This window comes from Gorilla gorilla, chromosome 3 (assembly GCF_029281585.2).
Source record: "Gorilla gorilla gorilla isolate KB3781 chromosome 3, NHGRI_mGorGor1-v2.1_pri, whole genome shotgun sequence".
Classification (NCBI taxonomy): Eukaryota; Metazoa; Chordata; class Mammalia; order Primates; family Hominidae; genus Gorilla; species Gorilla gorilla.
Window position 1 is genome coordinate 104837273 of NC_073227.2, and position 25027 is coordinate 104862299.

The 25027-nt window shown below is 40.9% G+C and overlaps 1 long non-coding RNA gene across 1 annotated transcript; it reads right to left on the reverse strand.

The window, feature by feature from the left end:
• Window positions 1-1077: 1077 nt before the first annotated feature.
• Window positions 1078-23683, reverse strand: LOC129533019 (uncharacterized). Its single transcript, XR_008679021.2, has 3 exons — window positions 23553-23683; window positions 20083-20175; window positions 1078-1171 (listed from the first exon to the last, which is right to left on the reverse strand). It is a non-coding gene; the product is annotated as an uncharacterized lncRNA (long non-coding RNA).
• Window positions 23684-25027: the final 1344 nt, after the last annotated feature.

Here is a 25027-nt window from a genome sequence, read left to right on the forward strand (position 1 = left end):
CAACTTTTTCATCTCTTGTTCCTAGTACCTACTAGTGCGCTCCAAAGATTGGTGCCTTGATTTGAAGCAAAGGTTGGAGGAAGCCTATTTTGGCAGGATAATATCCATACTACCTAGCATCTGGGGGAATTGAGGTATATCTATATCTATATATATCAATATATATGATGATATACTGATATGGGGTATATATACATACCATATCCCTTTTCAGTTCTAATTGGGCAAAAGGAACTGGCAGGAAGTAGGACAGGAAACGCTTTAGTGGGAAGTTTTCAGACACTACCATCCCCATATTTCTTCCCTGCCCTGGCTACTTTCATCCAATACTCATGGATGGTGGTGGGAAGAATAGCTGGCTGGGAATACAAGGTCTCCTGCCCAAGGCTAGCAGTCATGATGGGAGTAGAGATTCCAGCAATCCAAAAAGGAAAACTGTCATTATTTAACGAGGATTTATTCAACGATCATTGCTGTGTGAGAAGCTGGTGATTTCCCGACAGCATCTATTCTCCAGGAGTTCAGGGTTCTGTTGAGAGGTAAGGACCTAAAGAGATGCAGTAATGTAATATATCATGTAAGGTATGTCCATGGGGCAGCGATGGGACAAGGCCCTGTTCTCTGCAGTTGTTCAGTTAGGCTACATGGAGGTAAAGCCTCTGTATTGAGATGAAAATTGAAGGATAAATGACAAATTCACTGTCAGGTCTCTGAGCCCAAGCTAAGCCATCATATCCCCAGTGACCCACACGTATACATCCAGATGGCCTGAAGCAACTGAAGATCCACAAAAGAAGTGAAAATAGCCTTAACTGATGACATTCCAGCATTGTGATTTATTTCTGCCCCACCCTAACTGATCAATGTACTTTGCAATCCCCCACCCTTAAGAAGATTCTTTGTAATTCTCCCCACCCTTGAGAATGTACTTTGTGAGATCCACCCCCTGCCTGCAAAACATTGCTCCTAACTCCACCACCTATCCCAAAATGATAATGATAATCTACCACCCTTTGCTGACTCCTTTTTCAGACACAGCCTGCCTGCACCCAGGTGAAATAAACAGCCATGTTGCTCACACAAAGCCTGTTTGGTGGACTCTCTTCACACGAATGCATGAAACATTCACCAAGTAGGAACTGAGGAGAATGATTAACTCCACCGTCTGCACCTGAGACATAAGAAGCAAAAAATAAAATAAATAAACATGTAACTGTGTTTTATATATACCATCAGGTGTTACTTACCAACAGGGATACATTGTGAGAAATGTGTCATTAGTTGATTTTGTCCTTATGCAAACATCACACACTGCACTTACATAAACCTAGATGGTAAGCCTGCCTACCACACACCTAGGCTCCATGGCATAGACTATCACTTCTGGCTACAAACCTGTATAGCATGTGACTGTACTGAATACTTGAAGGAACTGCAATACAATGGTAAGTATTTACGCATTTAAACATAGAAAAGGTACCATAAAAGTATAGTATAAAAGATAAAAAATAGTACATCCATACAGGACACTTATCATGAATGGAACTTGTGGGACTGCAAGTTGCTCTGGGTGAGCCAGTGGGTAAGTGGTGAGTGAGTGTGAAGACCTAGGACATTATTGTACACTACTATAGATTTTATAAGCACCGTATGCTTAGGCTACAAAAATTTATTTTAAAAATCTTTCTGCTTCAATAAAAAATTAACCTTAGCTTATGTAACTTTTTTACTTTATAAACTTTTTTTTTAATACTTCAAGTTCTAGCATACATGTGCACAACGTGCAGGTTTGTTACTTATGAATACACTTGCCAAGTTGGTGTGCTGCACCCATTAACTCGTCATTTACACTAGGTATATCTCCTAATGCTATCCCTCCCCCCTCCCCCCACCCCACAACAGGCCCCAGTGTGTGGTGTTCCCCATCCTGTGTCCAAGTGTTCTCATTGTTCAATTCCCACCTATGAGTGAGAATGTGCGGCCTTTGGTTTTCTGTCCTTGCGAAAGTTTGCTCAAAATGATGGTATCCAGGTTCATCCATGTCCCTACAAAGGACATGAACTCATCATTTTTTATGGCTGCATAGTATTCCATGGTGTATATGTGCCACATTTTCTTAATCCAGTCTATCATTGATGGACATTTGGGTTGGTTCCAAGTCTTTGCTATTGTGAATAGTGCCGCAATAAACATACGTGTGCATGTGTCTTTACAGCAGCATAATTTATAATCCTTTGGGTATATACCCAGTAATGGAATGGGTGGGTCAAATGGTATTTCTAGTTCTAGATCCCTGAGGAATTGCCACACTGTCTTCCACAACGGTTGAACTAGTTTACAGTCCCACCAACAGTGTAAAAGTGTTCCTATTTCTCCACATCCTCTCCAGCACCTGTTGTTTCCTGACTTTTAAATGATCGCCATTCTAACTGGTGTGAAATGGTATCTCATTGTGGTTTTGATTTGCATTTTTCTGATGGCCAGCGATGAGCATTTTTTCATGTGTCTTTCGGCTGCATAAATGTCTTCTTTTGAGAAGTGTCTGTTCATGTCCTTCGCCCACTTTTTGATGGGGTTGATTTTTTCTTGTAAATTTCTTTAAGTTCTTTGTAGATTCTGGATATTAGCCCTTTGTCAGATGAGTAGGTTGCAAAAATTTTCTCCCATTCTGTAGGTTGCCTGTTCACCCTGATGGTAGTTTCTTTTACTGTGCAGAAGCTCTTTAGTTTAATTAGATCCCATTTGTCAATTTTGGCTTTTGTTGCCGTTGCTTTTGGTGTTTTAGACATGAAGTCCTTGCCCATGCCTATGCCCTGAATGGTAATGCCTAGGTTTTCTTCCAGGGTTTTTATGGTTTTAGGTCTGACATTTAAGTCTTTAATCCATCTTGAATTAACTTTTGTATAAGGTGTAAAGAAGGGATCTAGTTTCAGCTTTCTACATATGGCTAGCCAGTTTTCCCAGCACCATTTATTAAATAGGGAATCTTTTCCCTATTTCTTGTTTTTGTCAGGTTTGTCAAAGATCAGATGGTTGTAGATGTGTGGTATTATTTCTGAGGGCTCTGTTCTGTTCCATTGGTCTAAACTATTCCAATCAATAGAAAAAGAGGGAATCCTCCCTAACTCATTTTATGAGGCCATCATCATCCTGATACCAAAGCCTGGCACAGACACAACAAAAAAGAATTTTAGACCAATATCCCTGATGAACATCAACGCAAAAATCCTCAGTAAGATACTGGGAAACCAAATCCAGCAGCACATCAAAAAGCTTATCCACCACGATCAAGTGGGCTTCATCCCTGGGATGCAAGGCTGGTTCAATATACGCAAATCAATAAATGTAATCCAGCATATAAACAGAACCAAAGACAAAAACTACATGATTATCTCAATGGATGCAGAAAAGGCCTTCGACAAAATTCAACAGCCCTTCATGCTAAAAACTCTCAATAAATTAGGTATTGATGGGACGTATGTCAAAATAATAGGAGCTATTTACGACAAACCCACAGCCAATATCATACTGAATGGGCAAAACTGGAAGCATTCCCTTTGAAAACTGGCACAAGACAGGGATGCCCTCTCTCACCACTCCTATTCAACATAGTGTTGGAAGTTCTGGCCAGGGCAATCAGGCAGGAGAAAGAAATAAAGGGCATTCAATTAGGAAAAGAGGAAGTCAAATTGTCCCTCTTTGCAGATGACATGATTGTATATTTAGAAAACCCCATCGTCTCAGCCCAAAATCTCCTTAAGCTGATAAGCAACTTCAGCAAAGTCTCAGGATACAAAATCAACGTGCAAAAATCACAAGCATTCCTATACACCAATAACAGACAAACAGAGAGCCAAATCATGAGTGAACTCCCATTCACAATTGCTTCTAAGACAATAAAATACCTAGGAATCCAACTTACAAGGGATGTGAAGGACCTCTTCAAGGAGAATTATAAACCACTGCTCAACAAAACAAAAGAGGATACAAACAAATGGAAGAATATTCCATGCTCATGAATAGGAATAATCAATATCGTGAAAATGGCCATACTGCCCAAGGTAATTAATAGATTCAATGCCATCCCCATCAAGCTACCAATGACTTTCTTCACAGAATTGGAAAAAACTACTTTAAAGTTCATATGGAACCAAAAAAGAGCCTGCATTGCCAAGTCAATCCTAAGCCAAAAGAACAAAGCTGGAGGCATCATGCTACCTGACTTCAAACTATACTACAAGGCTACAGTAACCAAAACAGCATGGTACTGGTACCAAAACAGAGATACAAACTTTTTACTTTTTTAACTTTTTGACTCTTCTGTAATAGCACTTAGCTTATAACACAAACACATTGTACAGCTGTACAAAAGTGTTTTCTTTCTTTATATCACTACTCTATAAGCTTTTTGTTATTCAAAGATTTTTTTTAACTTTTTTCAACATTTTTGTTAAAAACTGACACACAAACACAGACATTACCTAGGCCTACACAGCATCAGTATCATCAATATCACTGTCTTCCATTTCCATATCTTGTCCCACTGGAAGGATTTCAGGGGTAATAACATGCATGGAGCTGTCATCTTCTAGGATAACAATGCCTTTGTTTGGAATACTTCCTGAAAGACTTGCCTGAATATGTTTTACAGTTAACATTTTTTTATAAGTATAAAAAGCACACTCTGAAATAACAATAAGAAGTATAGTAAATACATAAGCCAGTAACACTCATTTATTATCCTTATCAAGTATTATGTACTGTACATAATTGTATATGCTAGACTTTCATATGACTGGAAGCTCAGTCGGTTTATCTGCATCAGCATCATCACAAACATGAGTAATGCATTGCACTACGACATTAGGAAGGCTACTATATCACTAGATGACAGGAATTTTCCAGCTCCAGTATAATCTTATGGGACTACCATCATTCATGAAGTTGGTCGTTGACCAAAATGGTGTTTGTTTTTTTTCAGATGGAGTCTCGCTCCGTTGCCCAGGCTGGAGTACAGTAGCGTAATCTCGGCTCACTGCAAGCTCCACCTCCTGGGTTCACGCCATTCTTCTGCCTCAGCCTCCGAAGTAGCTGGGACTACAGGCACCCACCACTACGCCTGGCAACTTTTTTTTTTGTATTTTTAGTATGGACGGGGTTTCACCATGTTAGCCAGGATGGTCTTGATCTCCTGACCTCGTGATCCGCCTGCCTCAGCTTCCCAAAGTGCTGGGATCAAAGGTGCGTGAGCCACCGCACCTGGCCCAAAATGTTGTTCTGTGGTGCATGATTTTATGTATTAATGTATATATAGTATATATATGTGTGTGCATATATACATGTGTGTGTATGTGTATGTGTGTGTGTGAGAGAGAGAGCTTGCCACATGGGAAGTTGGTAGCAGACCTGAAGAGTATGCCCAGCAAGGAAATAGCTGATTCTGTGTTAGCCATGTGAAGCAACAGGGCATTATTCTTCTCAAGGGCTCCTTTGGAGTGTGTGGGAGTATGCCAAGAAGTCAAGAAGTCATGGATAAAGTGGCACATCTTCAAGGACACTAATGCATTTTGATATTCAAAAATAGATATGTAACAATAGAGGCTGGGCATAGTGACTCACATCTGTAATCCTAGCACTTTGGGAGGCTGAGGCAGGCAGATCACCTGAGGTCAGAAATTTGAGACCAGCCTGGCCATCATGACAAAACCTTGTCTCCACTAAAAAATACAAAAGAGGTGGCACACGCCTGTAGTCCCAGGTACTGGGGAGGCTGAAGCATGAGAATCACTTGAACCTGGGAAGCAGAGGTTGCAGTGAGACGAAATTGCACCACTGCACTCCAGCCTGGGCAACAGAGCAAGACTCTGCCTTAAAGAAATAAATAAATAGGCCAGGTGCGGTGGCTCAAACCTGTAATCCCAACACTGTGGGAGGCCGAGGCAGCTGGATCACTTGAGGTCAGGAGTTCGAGACCAGCCTGGCCAACACAGTGAAACACCGTCTCTACTAAAAATAAAAAAATTAGCCAGGCATGGTGGCGGGCAATCCCAGCTACTCGGGAGGCTGAGGTATGAGAATTGCTTGAACTCGGGAGGTGGAGGTTGCAGTGAGCCAAGATCGTGCCACTGCACTCCAGCCTGGGAGAAAGAGAGAGACTCTGTCATACATACATACATACATACATACATACATACATACATACATGTAATAGAATGGCAAATGCATGTGAAGTTTTTAAGAAAAACCACACAGCTTAAACAATTCTCAGTATTTTAAGTATTTCACTTTGTCTCCTACCATCCCTGGGAGTTTGCATCTCTTTTCCTTTGCCCTTGCAGGCAAGTCCCTAATCATTTGCAAAGAGAAAGGAAGAACTGCAATTAGGTGAGCATTATTGGTACTTTGGTAATTTGCATTTGCCTTTCTTTTTTTCACATTTTAGATCAACACAACATTTTATTTATTTTTTTTTCAGTGGAAAATAACTTATATTGAGACCCCACAAGCTGCACAATGTGTTCCTGGCATTAAGCTCCTTCTTCTTTTGCAGTTCGATCTTTCTTGAGTGGTTCCATGAACGCTTTCTTCTCTTCTATGGTCTGGAAGCAGCCATGGCCAAACTTGGAGGTGGTGTCTATGAACTTAAGGTCAATCTTCTCCAGAACCTGCCATTTGGTCTGCACCAGCGAAGACTTCTAGAGGGTGAGCACTTGCTTCTTGGTTCCCACCACTCAGCCTTTCAGCTGTGACCTCTTTATTCATGGCATATAGTTTATCATATACCAAGACCTTTTATATTATATAGATTCTGTCTCTGGCCTATTTATTCCATTGAAATTTGGGTTATAATTGCAGGAGACTTAAGACTAATTGAGTAAGCACTGCTAGATGGACGAACAGAAACAACTCTGGTTTGCAGCTCCCAGCAAGATCAATGCAGAAGGCGGGTGATTTCTGCATTTCCAACCGAGGTACCTGGCTCATCTCTTTGGGACTGGTTAGATAGTGGGTGCAGCCTACGGAGGGCGAGCTGAAGCAGGGTGGGGTGTCGCCTCACCCAGGAAGCACAAGAAGTGAGGGAACTCCCTCCCCTAGCCAAGGGAAGCTGTGAGGGACTGTTCCATGAGGAATGGTGCATTCCGGCCCAGACACTACGCTTTTCTTCACAACCCACAGACCAGGAGATTCCCTCGGGTGCCTATGCCACCAGGGCCCTGGGTTTCAAGCACAAAACTGGGTGGCCATTTGGCCAGACACCAAGCTAGCTGCAGGAGGTTTTTTTCATACCCCAAAGGCACCTGGAGCACCAGCGAGAGAGAACCGTTCACTCCCCTGGAAACGGGGCTGAAGCCAGGGAGCCAAGTGGTCTAATTCAGCAGATCCCATCCCCATGGAGCCCAGCAAGCTAAGATCCACTGGCTTGAAATTCTCCCTGCCAGCACAGCAGTCTGAAGTAGACCTGGGACGCTAGAGTTTGGTGAAGGGAGGGGCGGCTGCCATCACTGAGGCTTGAGTAGGCAGCTTTCCCCTCACAGTGTAAACAAAGCCTCCAAGAGGTTCAAAATGGGAGGAGCCTACCACAGCTCAGCAAAGCCACTGTGGCCAGACTGCCTCTCCAGATTCCTCCTCATTGGGCAGGGCATCTCTGAAAGAAAGGCAGCAGACCCAGTCAGAGGCTCCTAGATAAAACTGCCATCTCCCTGGGACAGAGCATCTGGGGGAAGGGGTGGCTATGGGCACAGCCTCAGTAGACTTAAACGTTGCTGCCTGGCCAGCTCTGAAGAGAGCAGGGGATCTTCCAGCACAGCACTCAAGCTCTGCTAAGGGACAGACTGCCTCCTCAAGTGGATCCCTGACTTCCATGCCTCCTGACTGGGAGACACCTCCTAGCAGGAGTCAATAGGTATCTCACACAGGAGAGCTCCAGCTGGCATCTGGCAGGTGCCTCTCTGGGATGAAGCTTCCAGAGGAAGGATCAGGCAGCAATATTTGCTGTTCGGCAGCCTGGCATACAGGGTTGATAGCCAGGCATACAGGGTCTGGACTAGACCTCCAGCAAACTCCAGCAGACATGCAGCAGAGGGGCCTGTTAGAAGAAAAACTAACAAACAGAAAGGAATAGTATCAACATCAACAAAAAAGAAGTCCACACAGAAACCTCATCTGAAGGTGACCAACATCAAAGACCAAAGAAAGTTAAATCCATGAACATGAGGAAAAACCAGCACCAAAAGGCTGAAAATTCCAAAAACCAGAACGCCTCTTCTCCTTCAAAGGATCACAACTCCTCACCAGCAAGGGTACAAAACTGGATGGAGAATGAGTTTGATGAATTTACGGAAGCAGGCTTCAGAAGGTGGGTAACAACAAACTTCTCCAAGCTAAAGGAGCATGTTCTAACCCAAAGAACCTTGCAAAAAGGTTAGAGGAATTGCTAACTAGAATAACCAGTTTAGAGAAGAACAAAAATGACCTGATGAAGCTGAAACACGTAGCATGAGAACTTCGTGAAGCATACACAAGTATCAATAGCCAAATCCATCAAGTGGAAGAAAGGATATCAAATATGGAAGATCAACTTAATGAAATAAAGTGTGAAGACAAGATTAGAGAAAAAAGAATGAAAAGGAACAAACAAAGACTCCAAGAAATATGGGACTATGTGAAAAGACCAAATGTACAATTGATTGGTGTACCTGAAAGTGACGGGGAGAATGGAACCAAGTTGGAAAACACTCTGCAGGATATTATCCAGGAGACCTTCCCCAACCTAGCAAGACAGGCCAACATTCAAATTCAGGAAATACAGAGAACACCACAAAGATACTCCTCGAGAAGAGCAACCCCAAGCCACGTAATTGTCAGATTCACCAAGGTTGAAATAAAGGAAAAAATGTTAAGGGCAGCCAGAGAGAAAGGTCGGGTTACCCACAAAGGGAAGCCCATCAGACTAACAGCGGATCTCTCTGCAGAAACCCTACAAGCCAGAAGAGAGTGGGGGCCAATATTCAACATTCTTAAAGAAATAATTTTCAACCCATAATTTCACATCCAGCCAAACTAAGCTTCATAAGCGAAGGAGAAATAAAATTACTTACAAGAGGGATTATTTATAGATACCTCTCAAAGCTTGCACCAATATATTATTACATTATAAATCCGAAAAAAAGAGCAGAATTTCCCAAAAATGTTAGACCACAGGAGTTTTAGTATACAAACTCCAGAGCCATATGGCCTCCTTTGTTTAAATTCTGCCTCTAGTAACTGTGGCATCTTGGACAAGTCACTTAATCGTTCTGTGCCTTAGTTTCTGCATCTGAAAAGTTGCAATAGTGAAAGCACCTACTTTATTGGGTAGTTGTGAAGCTTCAATGGGTTAGCATGAGTGAAGTATTTGCAGCAGTACCTGCCTCATAGTAAACACCACAAAGTTTCACTATTGTTAGAGCATTAGTTTTGTGTTGCTGTTATTCCTTATTCCAGTTGTCATTATTTTAGAGGACTACACATTAACATCTCAGTGATCTAGAACAAATGGAGCAATGTGAGAAACTGTGCTGTATCTTGATCAGTAGTTACCCAACCTAGTGAGTCTGAAAACAAACAACAGATTGCTATCCTTCCCACCTGAGATTCTGATGCAATTGGTCTGTGACAGAGACCAGGAATTCAAGACCTATATTTCAAAACTCTAGGAAACTTTTTCGCCTCAGCATGTGAGAACTTTAGAGGTTTAATGAGAGACGAGAGGCTAGAATCCCACAATGGCTAGTGGACTTAATCCATGGCACCACCAATTGAACAGTCTGTTAAACTACTCATTTATTGTAGTGGTTTAAGGCAGTTGCAAGGAAACATGAGTGAGGCCTTCCAAAAGGGTTAGTAGCATCTCATGGTCCAGAGCAGTGTGGGGAAGGGCAAAAAAATGGATAAGAGGTAAGGGAAGAGACAATAAAATAATTTGCACCAAAGATAAATGCATTTCACTGTTTTCTAGATATTGTCAGTGTCCCTGCCACACATATTATACCATTTTGCAATCCTAACAGCAACAAGCAATAGTGACTGTTTCTCCAAAGTCTCCCCCACAGAATGAACTATTGCACCTTTGGCTTTCTGCCTATCAGGGTGAAATATTTTATGTTAGTATAATTTTAATTTGCATGCCCTTAATTTGCATATTCTCTTTATATGTTTAGGTCTATTTGTATTTATTTTTTTGTAAACTATATGGCTTTGAATTCTCTTTGTCACAAGTGTAAGCTGTTCCATAACAGCTTATGCTATTATGGGCTATGTTCATAAACCACTCAAAGAGCTACAGAAAATAGAATGAAGTATAGCCATTTTCATGATCACTCGCCCTTCTTATTGCTAAAGGAACCAACAGAGCACCATAGAGACCTTATAGCTGTTCCTCAACTGGAGTAGACCAGGCTATTCCCTAGTTCACCCTGGTAGCAACAGCCAGCTCTCTTCGTCAGACAAACCAAAATATCATAAGTCTCTTGTTTGGAGAAATGGGAGACTTGGTCCATATGTTTAAAGGGTCTACATCATTTGTCATTTTCTTAATCTTGGAAGGAAACATAGATTGACTTCAAAATGTTATATTTTTTCATGTAACAAAGAGAAATGTCATGATGAATCAAATGAATCCAAAGATCAATTTCACACAATTGTGGTATTTTGTAAACTGAATATGGGTACTTAACATATTGTGAAAATTAAATTGCTTGTGGTACTTAAGCATTGAATTAATTAAACCTCCTCTAATTCAAAAATGTTATCTATCTGCTAAGCATAATATATTTATATAAGGTCTGAAAAAAATAGCCCTTATTTTTAATTATGTTTTGTTATTGTGTTAATTACACTGGCCAACAAAATTAGAACTTAGTTATTACACTTGATGGAAAAGCTTATGTCATCCATAACTACAATTGAACCCAACATGGGAAAAGCCACTGGTTTCAGCTGATATGGAATTAATTTATACTCTGAAAAGCTTACTAACTGGAAGGTACTTGAAAGTTATTATATTGATTATAATATCTTGAATATCTAAAATAATGGATTTTTTTCCTGAGCACACACATATTTTCTTTCTCTTTTATTCCTAATGCAGGGGTAAGCAGAAAAGACACTATTATCTACCCACTCCGCGTGGGCTCTCATCCAATTAAAGGGACACAGACCCTAAAGAATGATCATACAAAACACTAAATATATCATTTCCCATTAGCACAGCACACATCTTATTCCTGGTAGTAGAAATTAGGCCATACTAATGTGAGAGTCTAATAATGAGAGCATAAAAATTAATACACATCACTAAGATGAGTTTCAAGTTTCCAAGAATCAACCTAATTCTCTTTTTAATGTACAAACTGGTAGAAGATGCTAGGAGGCTTTTGGTGAAAGAAAAAGAAAGAGTAGAGTGATGGTTCATTTTACCTGTCCACTTGGCTGAGCCACAGTACCCAGATACATGGTCAAACATTCTAAACGTTTCTATAAAGATTTCTTTTAGATGAGATTAACATTTACAACAGTAGACTGAGCAAAGCAGACTATCCTCCATAATGTGGGTGGGCCTCATCCAATCAGTTGAAGGCTTTAATAGATGAAGACTGAACTTGGCCGTGCACTCTGGCTCATGCCTGTGATCCCAGAACTTTGGGAGGCCAAGGCGGGCAGATCACTTGAGATCAGGAGTTCGAGACCAGCCTGGCCAACCTGGTGAAACCTCGTCTCTACTAAAAATACAAAAAAAATTAGCCAGGCATGGTGGTACACACCTGTAATCCCAGCTACCCAGGAGGCTGAGGCATGAGAATTGCTTGAACCCAGGAGGCAGAGGTTGCAGTGAGCTGAGATCACACCACTGCACTCCAGCCTGTGTGACAGAGCGAGACCCTGTCTCAAAAAACAAGAAAAACAAAACTAAACTAAAAAACAAGAAAGAACAAGACTGAACTCCCCCAGAGAAGGAATTCTGCCAGCAGACTGCTTTTGTACTCATACTGCAGCATCACCTCTTCCCTGAGTCTACAACCAGCCTACCTACCCTGCAGATTTCAGACCTGCCTGTCTCCTCCACAATTGTGTCAGCTAAGCTAATTCCTTGAAATAAATCTCTTGAGTGGGGGATCCAAAATGGCCAATTAGAAGGAGCTGCGGTCAGCACTCATGGAAAGGAATGAAAAGGGGTGAGTAAATTCAGCACCTTCAACTGAAATATCCAGGTTCTTACACTGTGACTAACTAGGCAAACAACTCAAACCACAAACAATGAAAAAAAGCTTTTGGGGTTGGGGAGGACAACAGCCCACCCAGGAGTAGCATAAAGCCAAAGGAACTCCCATCCCCACCAAGGGAAGCAGTGAGTGATTGTGCAACACGGTCTGGGAAACCATGCTTCTCCCATGGATCTTTGCAATCTGTGGATCAGGAGATCACCTCATGAGCCCACACCACTGGGCCTTGGGTCCAATACACAGAGCTGTGTGGAGTCTTAGTAGATTAGCCAGTCAGGCACACACAGAGTTTTATATACTGCAGCCCCAGGATTCCCAGTGAGGTGAGAAATCCATTCATACATATCTCTAGGAAGGGGTCTGAATCCAGGGAGCCAAGCAGCCTCGTTCTGAACGTCCCACAACCATGACACCCCACAAGTTAAGTCCCACTGGCTTAGAATTCCAGCCAGCTGATGGCAACAGACTGGAATCTGCCTGAGACGGGTCTGAGTTCCCAGGGAAGATGGGCAGGCGCCATCTCTGCAGTTTGGTTGACTCAGCCATTCCAGCCTGCCAGCTCTGGAGAATACAAATCGTCCAGAGAAGGAAGGGCACCCCCTAGAACAGCACACCTGCTATACCAAAAAGCAACCAGACTGCTTTAAGCTGGTCGCTGATCCTGTTCCTCCTGACTGGGTGAGACCTCCCAAGAGGGGTCTCCGGCCACCTCCTACACGTTCGTTTGGGCAGCAACAGGTCAGTACACCCCTGGGATGATGCTTCCAGAGGAAAGAGCAGACTGCCATCTTTGCTGTTTCACAGCCTTCATTGGTGGTACCTCCAGGTACGGGAAAAACTGAGGTAATAGGGTCTGGAGTGGACCTCCAGCAAACCACAGCAGCCTTATGATAGAGTAGCCTGACTGTTAAAAGAAAAACAAATAAACAGAAAACAACAACAACAACATCAACAAAAGAGACTCCACAAAAACCCCATTCAAAGGTCAGCAACCTCAAAGATCAAAGGTAGATAAGCCCACAAAGATGAGACAAAAATTAATGCTAAAGTGCTGAAAACTCAGAAAGCCAGAGTGCCTCTTCTCCTCCAAATGACCGCAACCCCTCTCCAGCAAGGGCACAGAACTGGGCTGAGGCTGAAATGGCTGAATTGACAGAAGTAAGCTTCAGAAGGTGGGTAATAACAAATTTCAGTGAGCTAAAGAAGTATTTTGTAACCCAATGCAAATAAGCTAAGAATCATGATAAAACAATACAGGAGCTGAAAGCCAGAATAGCCGATTTAGAGAGAAAAACAACTGATCTGATGGAGCTGAAAAACACTATACAAGAACTTCACAATGCAATCATAAGTATCGATAGCAGAACAGACCAAGCAGAGGAAAGAATCTCAGAGCCTGAAGACTGTCTTTCTGAAATAAGACAGACAGACAAGAATAGAGAAAAAAGAATAAAAAAGAATGAACAAAACCTCTCAGAAATATGGAATTATGTAGAAAGACTAAACCTACAAGTGAGTGGGGTACCTGAAAGAGATGGGAAGAATGGAACCAAGTTAGAAAACATACATCAAGATATCATCCAGGAGCACATCCCAACCTAGCAAGACAGGCCAACATTCAAATTCAGGAACTGCACAGAACCCCAGTGTATTAGTCTGTTCTCATACTGCTAATAAAGACATACCTGAGACTGGGTAATTTATAATGAAAGAGGTTTAATTGACTCACAGTTCCTCGTGGCTGGGGAGGACTCACAATCAAAGCAGAAGATGAATGAGGAGCAAAGTCACATCTTACATGGCAGCAGGCAAGAGAGCAAGTGTAGGGGAACTCCCCTTTACACAACCATCAGATCTCAGATATCATGAAACTTATTCATTATCATGAGAATAGCACGAGAAAGACCTGCCCCCATGATTCAGTTGCCTCCCACCGCATCCCTCCCATGACACATGGGAATCATAAGAGCTGCAATACAAGATGATATTTGGGTGAGGACACAGCCAAATCATATCACCCAATAAAATACTCCACAAAAAGACCAACCCCAAGACACATAATTATCAGATTTGCCAAGGTCAAAATGAAAGAAAAAATGTTAAGGGCAGCCAAACAGAAAGACCAGGTCACCTACAAAGGGAATCCATCAGACTAACAGCAGATCTCTCAGCAGAAACCCTACAAATCAAAAGAGAGTGGGGGCCAATGTTCAACTTTCTTAAAGAAAAGAATTTTAAACCCAGAATTTCATATCTGGCCAAACTAAGCTTCATAAGCAAAGGAGAAATAAAATCCTTTTCAGACAAGCAAATGCTGAGGGAATTCATCACCATCAGGCCTGCCTTGCAAGAGCTCCTGAAGAAAGCACTAAATATCCAAAGGAAAAACTGGTACCAGCCACTACAAAAACACACTGAAGCACACAGATCAGTGACACCATGAAGCAACTGTATCAACAAGTCTGCAAAATAACCAGCCAGCATCATGATGACAGGATCAAATTCACACATAACAATACTAACTTTAAATGTAAATGAGCTAAATGCCCCAATTAAGACACAGAATGGCAAGCTAGATAAAGAGCTAAGACTCATGGGTATGCTCTCTTCAAGAGACACATCTCAAGTACAAAGACACACATAGGCTCAAAATAAACGGATGGAGGAAAATTTACTAAGCAAATGGAAAACAGAAAAAAGCAAGGGTCACAATCCTAATTTCTGACAAAATAAACTTTAAACCAACAAAGATAAAAAAAAAAAAAAAAGAAAGGCATTACATAATGGTAAAGGGATCAATTCAACAAGAAAAGCTAACCATCTTAAATATATATACACCTAATATAGGAGCACCCAGATTCATAAAGCAAGTTCTTAGAGACCTACAAAGAGCTTAGACTCCCACACAATAAGAGTGGGAGACATTAACACCCCACTGACAATACTGAACAGATCATTGAGACAGAAAATTATCAAAGATATTCAGGACCTGAACTCAGCTCTGGATCAATTGGACCTAATAGCTATCTGCAGAACTCTCCACCCCACAACAACAGAATATACATTCTTCTCATTGCCACACAGCACTTAAACTAAAACTGATCACATATTCAGAAGCAAAACACTCCTCAGCAAATGCGAAAGAACTGAAATCATAACAAACAGTCTCTTAGACCACAGTGCAATCAAATTAGAACTCAAATTTAAGAAACTAACTCAAAACCACACAACTACATGGAAATTGAACAACTTGCTCCTGAACAACACCTAGGTAAATAATAAAATTAAGGCAGAAATCAAGTTCTTTGAAACTAATGAGAACAAAGACAATGTGCCAGAGTCTCTGGAATGCAGCTAAATCAGTGTTAAGAGGAAAATTTATAGCACTAAATGCCCACATCAAAAAGCTAGAAAGATCTCAAGTTAACAACCTAACATCATAACGAAAAGAACAAAAGAACCAAGAGAAAACAAACCCCAAAGCTAGCAGAAGACAAGAAATAACCAAGATCAGAGCTGAACTGAAGGAGACAGAGACACGAAAACCCCTACAAAAAAATCAATGGATCCAGGAACTGGGTTTTTTTTTTCCCAAAAATTAATAAAATAGAGCAGTAGGCTACATAATGAGAAAAGAGAGAAGAATCAAATAAACACAATCAGAAATGATAAGGAGGATATTATTACCACTGACACCACAGAAATACAAACAACCATCAGAGAATACTATAAACACCTCTATGCACATGAACTAGAAAATCTAGAAGAAATGGATAAATTCCTGGACACATAAACCCTCCTAAGACTGAACCAGGAAGAAACAGAATCCTTGAACAGACCAATAATGGGTTCTGGAAATGAGGTAGCCTACCAGCCAAAAAAAAAAAAAAAAAAAAAAAAAAAACCCAGGACCAGATATAGTCACAGCTGAATTCTACCAGAGTTACAAAGAAGAGCTGGTACCATTTCTACTGAAACTATGCCAAACAAAATTGAAAAGAAGGGACTCCTGCCTAACTGATTATGTGAAGCCAGCATCATCCTGATACCAAAACCTGGCAGAGATACAACAAAAAAAGAAAACTTCAAGCCAATATTCTTGATGAACATCAATGTAAAAATCCTCAGTAAATACTGGATAGTTAAATCCAGCAGTACATCGAAAAGCTTATCCACCATTATCAAATTGGCTTCATCCTTGGGATTCAAGTTTGGTTCAACATCCAAAAATCAATAAATGTGATTCATATTCATAACATAAACAGAACTAAACACAAAAACCCCACGATTATCTCAACAGATGCAGAAAAGGCCTTCAATAAAATTCAACATCCCTTCATGTTAAAAACTCTCAATAAACTAAGTGTTGAAGGAACATACCTCAAAATAGTAAGAGCATGACAAACCCACAACCAATATCATACTGAATGGACAAAAGCTAGAAGACTTCCCCTTGAAAAACACCTCAAGACAGGGATGCCCTCTCTCATCACTCCTATTCAACATAGTATTGGATGTTCTGGCCAGGACAATCAGGCAAGAGAAAAAAGAAATAAAGGGCATTCAAATAGGAAAAGAGGAAGCCAAATTATCTTTGTTTTCAGGCGGGTGTGGTGACTCATGCCTGTAATCCCAGCACTTTGGGAGGACGAGGTGGGTGGATCACCTGACGTCAGGAATTTAAGACCAGCCTGCCCAACATGGCAAAACTCCATCTCTACTAAAATATAAAAATTAGCCAGGCGTGGTGGCGCATGCCTATACTCCCAGCTACTTGGGATGCTGAGGCAAGAGAATCACTTGAGCCTGGAGGTAAAGGTTGCAGTGAGCCAAGCTCATGCTACTGCACTCCAGCCTGGACAACAGAGTGAGACTCTATCTGAAAAAAATATATGTATCATTGTTTGCAGATGACATGATCCTATATCTAGAAAACCCCATCATCTCAGCTCAAAAAGCTTCTTAAACTGATAACTTGAGCAAAGTCTCAGGATATAAAATCAATGTGCAAAAATCACTAGCATTTCCATACAACAACAACTGGCAAGCAGAGAACCAAATCAGGAATGAACTCTCATTCACAATTGCTACTAACAGAATAAAATATGTAGGAATACAGCTAACAGGGAACGTGAAGGACCTCTTCAAGGATAACTATAAACCTCTGCTCAAAGAAATCAGAGAGGACACAAACAAATGGAAAAACATTCCATCCTCATGGATAGGAAGAATAAATATTGTGAAAATGGCCACATTGCCCGAGGTAATTTATAGGTTTTATGCTATTCACATTAAACTACCATTGACATTCTTCACAGTATTAGAAAAAACTATTCTAAATTCATATGAACCAAAAAAGGAGCCCATATAGCCAAGGCAATCCTAAGCAAAAAGAACCAAGCTGGAGGCACCACACTACCTGGTTTTAAACTATACTACAAGGCTACAGTAACCAAAACAACATAATACTGGTACAAGAGCAGACATAGACCAATGGAACAGAATAGAAATCGCAGAAATAAGACTACACACGTACAACCATCTGATCTTCTACAAACCTGACAAAAACAAGCAACAGGAAAGGGATTCCCTAATTAATAAATGGTACTAGGAGAGCTGGCTAGCTATATGCACAAAACTGAAACTGAACCCCTACCTTACACCTTATATAAAAATTAACTCAAGATGGATTACAGATTTAAAGTTAAAACCCTAAACCATAAAAACCCTAGAAAAAAATCTAGACAATACCATTCAAGACATAGGCACAGGCAAAGATTTCATAAAGAAAACACCAAAAGCAATTGCAACAATAGCAAAAATTGACAAAGGGGATCTAATTAAACTAAAAAGCTTCTGCACAGCAAAAGAAACTATCATCAGAGTGAACAGGCAACCTACGGAATGAGAGGAAAATTTTCCAATCTATCCATCTGACAAAGGTCTAATATCCAGAATCTATAAGAAACTCAAAGAAATTTACAAGAAAAAAAACAACCACATCAAAAAGTGGGCAAAGGACATGAACAGACACTTCTCAAAAGAAGACATACATGCAGCCAACAAATATATGAAAAAAAGCTCAACTTCACTGGTCATTAGAGAAATGAAAATCAAAACTGCAATAAGATGCCATCTCACAGGCTGGGTGCAGTGGCTCACTCCTCTAATCCTAGCACTTTGGGAGGCCAAGGTGGGTGGATCACCTGGGGTCAGGAGTTCAAGACTAGCCTGGCCAACATGGTGAAACACCATCTCTACTAAAAATACAAAAATTAGCTGGGTGTGGTGGCGCATGCCTGTAATCCAACTACCTGGGAGGCTGAGGCATGAGAATCGCTGAAAACCAGGAGGCGAAGGCTGCAGTGAGCCAAGGTCATGCCACTGCACTCCAGCCTGCATGACAGAGCAAGACTCTGTCTAAAAAAAAAAGATAACATCTCACAGCGGTCAGAGCGGCTATAAAAAGGCAAAAAAGAACAGATACTGGTGAGGTTACAGAGAAAAAGGAATACTTTTACACTGTTGGTGGTAGTGTAAATCAGTTCAATCATTGTGAAAGACAGTGTGGTGACTCCTCAAAGACCTAAAAATAGAACTGCCATTCGACCCAGCAATCCCATTACGGGGTATGTATCCAAAGACATATAAATCATTCTATTATAAAGAAACATTCACACATATGTTCATTGCAGCACTATTCACAATAGCAAAGACATGGAATCAACCTAAATGCCCATCAATGATTGACTGGATAAGGAAAATATGGTACATATAGACCATAGAATACTATGCAGTCATAAAAAGGAATGAGAACATGTCCTTTGCAGGGACATGGGTGGAGTTGGAAGCCATTATCCTCAGCAAAACCAAATATCACATGTTCTCACTTATAAGTGGGAGCTGAATGATGGAACACATGGACATAGGGAGGGGAACAACACACACTGGGGCCTGTTGGAGGGGGGTGTGGGGAAAGGGAGAGAATCAGGAAGAATAGCTAATGGATGCTGGGCTTAATACCTACATGATGGGATGATCTGTGCAGCAAACCATCATGGCACACATTTACCTACGTAACAAACCTGCACATCCTGCACATGTACCACTGAACCTAAAATAAAAGTTGAAGAAAAAAAATTAAAAATTTCTGTCTCCTCTCTCTCCCTGTCTCTCTCTCTCTCTCTCTCTCTCTCTCTCACACACACACACACACACGCACACACACATACACATACCCTATTTGTTCTGTTTCTCTGGATAACTCTGACTAATACAAACAGTAAGAGGTTTGCAGGTTATAACCTGGAAATAGCAATGTGGTAAGGGATAAGGGTAAAGAAAGAGCCTTCAAATGGGGAAATGTCTGGCTAAGCAGCTGATATATCTGCCATGGATTAGACACCCGCACAGACATCACATCAGTTCAGGCACCCTCCAGCTGGGACACAGGTTCTTACACCCGGGCTAAACCACTCATCTGCCATACAGCCAGCACACAGTAATAAGGGGAACACTGGGTGACTTGGCCCTGCTCACATCTAAAGCTCGATCTCTCCCAACTTGTTCCTGCTTTGTTTCTTGAATTTGTGTGTGTCAGCCTCTGATTTTATACCCATCCCTTGAAGCTCCTCAACATCACCATCATCTCTAACCTGATGAAGATTTAGTTTCTTCAGTTTAACACTTGGTGGTCCTCCATGAATGTGCTTTGCCATGTGTCCTCCAGCTTTACCAACTCTTGGCATTTCTTCAAACAGGTCTGGATCTGTAGCCCCTTCCCTAGAATGCCAACAATTCATTAAGGAGAGACCAATCTCACCTCATCTTGGCAACAGGGTCTTCCTTCACTACAGGCTTGTGAGGTCCTCTTAGTTCAGGGTTCTCATCTTCTCTTTGATAATACCTGTAGAGGCTTCAAAAAGGAAACAAAAGTATTATTTGTAAAGAGCAGAACCTACAAAAAGCCGTTAATAAAATAAAACTTACTAGACAGCTAACTAAAGTATAAATACAAAACTAACAACATAAAATATTAAAATATGGCTACACTCATTTTACTGATGAGAAAAACGAGGCTCAGAATGTTCTCCAAGAGATGCCCAAAGCACCACAGCTGGGTTCTATATCCATATTGGTTATCAGATTTCAGAGCACATAGTCTTTTTAAATTTTTTTTCTTTTTCTTTTATTTTATTGTAAGCTGTGGGACACATGTGCAGGATGTGCAGGTTTGTTACATAGGTAAACATGCACCATGGTGGTTTGCTGCACCTATCAACCCATCACCTAGGTATTATCCTGATGCTCTCCCTCCCCCGCCCCCACACCAATAGGCCCCAGTGTGTGTTGTTCCCCTCCCTGTGTCCATGTGTTCCCATTATTCAGCTCCCACTTATAAGTGAGAACATGCACGGTTTTGTTTTCTGTTCCTGCATTAGTTTGCTGAGGATAATGGCTTTGAGGTCCATCCATCCCTGCAAAAGACATTGTCTCATGTGCACGTTCTGCATATGTATCCCAGAACTTAAATTATAATTAAAAAAAAAATGGGCCAAAGACCTTAACAGACATCTCCCAAAGAAGAGCTACAGATGGCAAATAAGCATATGAAAAGATGTTCCACATCATATGTAATCATTAAATTAAATGAAGTTAAACAACAACGAGATAGCCCTATACACTTATTAGAATGGTCAAAATCCAGAACACTAACGCTGGGGGTGACTGATTGAATAAAAGGGCAGTGAGAGAGAAGGAGATGTCAAGGTAAAGAGACAAAGAGCTGGTCATCTCAGTTGGAGAACAGAATCTAGCAGTCTACACAAACGTAATGAAAATTGAGTGCCAATCATATGTGAAACATTTTCTGAAATCTTTTACAACCTTGGAAAGTAGGTATTATTATCTCTATTTTTTAAGAGAGTATGCTGAGGCTCAAAAAGATTCTGCACTGTCTACTATGGCAGCCACTGGCCATAACTGACAATTTATTTTTAAATTTTATTTAAATTAAATAAGACCAAGAATCAAGTTCATCATTAGCACTAGCCCCACTGCAAGGGCTCAGTAGCCACATATGGTTAGTGGCTGCCATATTGGACAGTGCTGTTCTAGAACATTTCCATTATAGCAAAAGTGCTATTGGACAGCCTGGTGTAAATAAATTAGCCTAATCCTGTGGCTGGTAAGTCATGGAGCTGTGGTTTAAGAGAAGATTTGTTTGACTGCAAAGCCCGCTCTTTCCACTAGCAGGAGAATGAGCCCAAAGGTGTAGCTTGATTCTGAGCTAAAGGTGGTCTACATGAGGATGTGCTAAGGATGGACTGATCTGGCCAGAACCAATCTGAGAATGCACATGAATGAGTTTAAGCCTTTAGGGGTCAAGCAGGTAGCTCTGGTTGAAATGGGAGCTGATGTTGTAGGAAATAAACAATTACTAATTTGTTGACTTGGTCTACCCACAGTGAGCATATGATTTATAGTCCACTTTTGAGTGTAAAAGGGAGTACCATTCATAATTACACCACAAAACAGGCACAAACCAGGATCGCACTAAGAACATGTGTTCACTCCCCAATTAGGTACCATGCATGTCGCAAATATACGAAAGTCATTTTAAATTTACCGTCATTTTTTCCAATTCTTATGTAATTATTCTTTTGGAATAAAGACTAAAAAAATTAAAAACCCAAATTCTTCATTGCTCAATGAACAATGAATAACTTTACTAATTAAAAGTATAACAAGGACGGGCGCTGTGGCTCATGTCTGTAATCCCAGCGCTTTGGGAGGCCGAGGTGGGCAGATTACAAGGTCAGGAGTTCAAGAGCAGCCTGGCCAATATGGTGAAACCCTGTCTCTACTAAAAATACAAAAATTAATCAGGCGTGGTGGTGGGTGCCTATAGTCCCAGCTACTCGGGAGGCTGAGGCAGGAGAATCTCTAGAACCCAGGAGGCGGAGGTTGCAATGAGCCGAGATTGTGCCACTGTACTCCAGCCTGAGGGACACAGTGAGACTCGGTCTCAAAAAAAAAAAAAATAATAATAATGTAACAAGCATCTTTTTTATATTATTAACCCCACCCCCATGAAAAAGTCTTCAAAAAGTGACCAAGAAAATGTGCCACTGATAAATGATGTTCAAATGAAAAGAAAATACATTATGATCTTTGCCCAGCAATACCACTTGTTAGCTGAGTGATCTTGGACAACTCACTCAACTTTTTCATACCTCAGTTTTCTCACTTGTAAAATTAATTTCCTATTGATGCATAAAAAATGAGCATGGTGGCACATGCTTATAATCACAGCACTTTGGGAAGCTGAGGCAGGAGGATTGCTACAGCTAAGAGTTTGCGACCAGCCAGGGCAACATAGGAAGATCTTGTCTCTACAAAATATAAAAATAAATAGGCTTACTCAGGAGGTGGGAGGATGGATTGAGCCTGGGAGGCAGAGATTACAGTGAGCCAAGATCACACGCTGCACTCCAGCCTGGGCGACAAAGCCAGATGCTGTCTCAGTAAATAAATAAATAAATAAGCCAGAAGTGGTGGCTTGTGCCTGTGCCCCCACTTACTTGGAAGGCTAAGGTGGAAGGATCGCTTGAGCCCAGGAGGAGGGAGCTATGATCATGCTACTGCACTCCAGCCTGGCCAACAGAGTGAGACACTGTCTCAAAAACACAAAAAAACAAAAACAAAAAAACCTCCAAATTATCCCAGGATTTACGTGCAGTTTAACTGGGCAGATCTGGCTCAGGGTCTCTAATCAGGAAGCGTTTGAGTGATGGTGTGAATCCCTCATGAATGGCTTGGTGCATGGCTCAGTAGCAAGTTAGCTCTTGCTGTCTCGAGAATGGATTAGTTCCCAAGAAGGTGGTTATTAAAAAGAGTCTGGCTTCTTTGGTTTTGTTCTCTTGCCTCCTTTCTCGCATGTCACTTCTTTATACACACCTACTTCTTCCACTTTCTGCCAGGAGTAGAAGCAGCCTGGGGCTCTCACAAGATGCAGCTGCCTAATCCTGGATTTCCAGTCACCAGAACTATAAGCCAAATAAACAATTTTTCTTTATAAATTACCCCATCTTAGGTATTCTGTTATAGCAACACAAAATGGACTAAGATAGGGATATAAGAATGAAAGAAAAAAGGTAAAGAGATATACTTTACACTATTTGAACACATTTCATTTAGTTGAAAAGTTAACTGAAAACAATGCCCCAAAAAGAGATTCAATGAAGCCTAGGCATGTCTCCTTTTGAAGTGCTCCCTTTTGAATGAGCATACCTGCTTTGCGGCAGAAGCAAAAGGAGAGCATGGCCTTCTAATTCCCATTCCAGGGTTCATGTACCTCGTACCAGCAGGGCAAATGTGACCCACTTACTTAATCCCTGGCTGCCTCAGTGTCCTTATCTACAAAATACAAACAATATTAACGCTTACCTTGTTAAGGCTGTTGTGAAGATTAAATTAGACAAGGAGTTTAAGTTAACATTCAAAAAAATTTTCTTTTTATTATATTATCCATCATTGCAAACATGAAAAGAACAAATGGGGTCTTTTCTTAGCTAGGAAATGTGTGGCCTGGCTTATTTCTAAGCCTGATATCCGTTCCACTGTAGGGACAGATGAGCAAAGATCTTACCTGGGTCACTCACATGGAGCGGGGCTTTAAGAAGAGGGTTAAGGCCAAGACAAGAAAACAAGTCCAATGCAAGTCTTCAATCTAAAGGAATCTAAGAAAACCAGGAGGCATCTTCGAAGACAAAGAGAAGATAAGCAGATTCAAGTAGACAAAAAGGAGGTTGATTTGTATTCATTCCTGAGATGAAGGCACCACTCTCTGAGATGGTTTTTTTACATATTTCCCACATATCCTTTAGTGGAAAAGTTTTAAATTTTCAAATTTCATTATATTCGCATTCTTTTTGTTTGGACATAAATAACGGATGTAATGTACAATATACTGATTTTAACTTTGAGTTGAAATTTTAAAAAGTGATTTGCAGTTCTAACTATACAACATCCTGGAAGAGACAAAACTATAGGAACAGTGAAAGATCAGTGACTATCAGCGGTTGTGGGGAGGGAGGCATGAATAGGCAGAAGGATTTTAAGGGCAGTTTAACTGTTGCATATGATACTAAATGGTGAATACTTGTCATCATACATTTGCCATAGTCCATATAACAAAGAACTCCAAGAGTGAGCCCCAATTTAAACTACTGAGTTTCATCGATAATTATGTACACAATGCCGGTTCATCAGTTGTGACAAATATACCAATCGGGTGCAGGATGTTAACAGCGGAGGAGGATGTGCATGTGTGGGGGCAGTGGGTGTGTGGGAATTCTGTACCTCCTGCTCAGTTTTGCAGTGCACCTAAAATTGCTTTAAATAGTAAAATCTATTTTTAAAAGTGACTTCTCTTTTCAAACTTTTATTATGAAATGTTTCAAAATTACAAAAGAAGAAAGAACAAAATGAACCCATTAAGCCCATTTCAATAATTATCAACATGTGGTCAATCTTGTTTAATCTATATACCCACTCATTTCCCTCCACCCCCTCCACTGGGTTATTTAGAAGCAAATCTGTCTTATCAAACCATTTCATCAAATCAGGTTCATTTCAAGGAACTGAGAAAGACTAGAACTAAGTGTCAGCCAGGGACTCACTGTAACAGCTGTCCAAGGGCCTCTCCATTTTCCTTATTATGCAATAATAGCCAAAAATGAAATGTTGTAATAATTTCAGTCCAT